This window comes from Lipotes vexillifer, unplaced genomic scaffold (assembly GCF_000442215.2).
Source record: "Lipotes vexillifer unplaced genomic scaffold, Lipotes_vexillifer_v1.1 scaffold768, whole genome shotgun sequence".
NCBI classification, from domain to species: domain Eukaryota; kingdom Metazoa; phylum Chordata; class Mammalia; order Artiodactyla; family Lipotidae; genus Lipotes; species Lipotes vexillifer.
The window spans coordinates 488,029-491,168 of NW_006799156.1; positions in this window are offsets into that span (position 1 = coordinate 488,029).

Below are 3,140 nucleotides of genomic sequence, written 5' to 3' on the forward strand. Positions count from 1 at the left end.
GACATGGGTTCGTGCCCCGGTCCGGGAAGATCCCACACGCCACGGAGCAGCTAGGCCCATGAACCATGGCCGCTGAGCCTGCGCATATGGAGTCTTTCATCAATGTCTTATAATTTTCTGCATACAGGTCTTTTGTCTCCTTTGGTAGGTTTATTCCTAGATATTTTATTCTTTTTGTTGCAGTGGTAAATGGGAGTGTTTTCTTAATTTCACTTTAAGAGTTTTCATCATCAGTGTATAGGAATGCCAGAGATTTCTGTGCATTAATTTTGTATCCTGCTACTTTACCAAATTCACTGATTAGCTCTAGTAGTTTTCTGGCAGCATCTTTAGGATTCTCTATAGTATCACATCATCTGCAAACAGTGACAGCTTTACTTCTTCTTTTCCGATTTGGATTCCTTTTATTTCCTTTTCTTCTCTGATTGCTGTGGCTAAAACTTCCAAAATTATGTTGAATAAGAGTGGTGAGAGTGGGCAACCTTGTCTTGCTCCTGATCTTAGTGGAAATGCTTTCAGTTTTTCACTACTGAGGATGATGTTGGCTGTGGGTTTGTCATATATGGCCTTTATTATGTTGAGGAAATGGGTGTTGAATTTTGTCGAAAGCTTTCTCTGCATCTCTTGAGATGATCTTGTGGTTTTTCTCCTTCAATTTGTTAATATGGTGTATCACGTTGATTGATTTGCATATATTGAAGAATCCTTGCATTCCTGGAAACTTCAAGGCTTTTGCACAGTAAAGGAAACCATAAAAAAGACCAAAAGACAACCCTCAGAATGGGAGAAAATATTTGCCAATGAAGCAACTGACAAAGGATTAATCTCCAAAATTTACAAGCAGCTCATGCAGCTCAATAACAAAAAAACAAACGACCCAATCCAAAAATGGGCAGAAGACCTAAATAGACATTTCTCCAAAGAAGATATGCAGACTGCCAACAAACACATGAAAGAATGCTCAACATCATTAATCATTAGAGAAATGCATATCAAAACTACAATGAGATATCATCTCACACCAGTCAGAATGGACATCACCAAAAAATCGAGAAACAATAAATGCTGGAGAGGGTGTGGAGAAAAGGGAACACTCTTGCACTGCTGGTGGGAATGTGAACTGGTCCAGCCACTATGGAGAACAGTATGGAGGTTCCTTAAAAAACTACAAATAGAACTACCATATGACCCAGCAATCCCACTACTGGGCATATACCCTGAGAAAACCATAATTCAAAAAGAGTCATGTAACAAAATGTTCATTGCAGCTCTATTTACAATAGCCAGGAGATGGAAACAACCTAAGTGTCCATTATCGGATGAATGGATAAAGAAGATGTGGCACATATATACAATGGAATATTACTCAGCCATAAAAAGAAACAAAATTGAGTTATTTGTAATGAGGTGGATGGACCTAGAGTCTGTCATACAGAGTGAAATAAGTCAGAAAGAGAAAGACACATGCTGTATGCTAACACATATATATGGAATATAAGAAAAAAAATGTCATGAAGAACCTAGGGGTAAGACAGGAATAAAGACACAGACCTACTAGAGAATGGACTTGAGGATATGGGGAGGGGGAAGGGTAAGCTGTGACAAAGTGAGAGAGTGGCATGGACATATATACACTACCAAACGTAAAATAGATAGCTAGTGGGAAGCAGCCGCATAGCACAGGGAGATCAGCTTGGTGCTTTGTGACCACCTAGAGGGGTGGGATAGGGAGGGTGGGAGGGAGGTAGACGCAAGAGGGAAGAGATATGGGAACACATGTATATGTATAACTGATTCACTTTGTTATAAAGCAGAAACTAACATACCACTGTAAAGCAATTATACTCCAATAAAGATGTTAAAAAAAAATGATTAAATGAGTTACTACAGGCAAAGTACCAGGAACAGTTTTTGGTATACAGTACATATTCAATAAGTGTTTATTATTATTTTTTAAAAAATGCCTATTCAGGTCTTTTTCCCATTTTTAAATCGGATATTTTCTCTATTGAATTGTATAGGTTCCTTATATATTTTGGATATTAACCCTCTATCATATATATGATTTGCAATTATTTTCTCCCATTCTGTACATTGCCTTCCATTTTGCTGATTCTTTCTCTTGCTATGCAGAAGCTTTTTAGTTTGAAGTACTCCCATATACTAATTTTCACTTTTATTGTTTGTACTTTTAATGTCATATCTGAAAGATTACTGCCAAGAGCTTTTTCCCTGTTTTCTTCTAGTAGCTTTATGGTTTCAGGTTTAAGTTTTTAATCCAATTCAAGTTAACTTTTGAGTCATTTAAGGGTACAAATTCATTCTTTTGCATGTGGATATTCAGTTTTCCCAACAGCATTTATTGAAGAGACCATCATTTCCCCATTGAGTATTCTTGTCTCCCTTGCAGACTATTAGTTGACCATATGTGTGGGGTTTATTTCTGGGCTCTTAATTCTGTTCCATTGGTCTGTGTGTATATTTTTATGTCAGTACCATACTGTTTTGATTACTACAGCTTTGTAGGATAATTTGAAACCAGGAAGTGTGATGCTTCCAGCTTTGTTCCTCTTTCTCAAGATTACTTAAGCTATTCAGGATCTTCTGTGGTTCTATATAAATTTTTGGACTGTTTTTTCTATTTCTTAAAAAAAGTAGTTGGAACTATAAAAGGTATTGTGTTGAATCCTTATCATAATTCCAAGATGGCTTTGAGTAGTGTGGGCATTCTAACTGTATTAATTCTTCCAATCCATGAACATGAGCTATCTTTCCACTTATTTGTGTATTCTATAATTTATTTCATAAGGAGTATTTTGAGATGATTCCTGAAAGCAAAATTGCCATATATTGTTAATCCTTTGAAGATGATGTCTCCGAAGAAATCTTGTTGGATTAGGTTTCACATACAAAATGTTTCGTGATGACTACTGAAACTGTTTCACTAAATTCCTTCCCTGTGAGTTCAATCATGTGGTATTCACCCTCATTCTCTCATTTCGCCATTTTCGCAACTCTAGAGTAGTCACTGATCCCTTGCTATGGACACTGACCTTAGGGCAAATCATCTAATCTTTCCATAGGAACTTCTGACTATGTAATTTCATTAACCCCTTAATCCATTTTTATGTTTCCTGCTG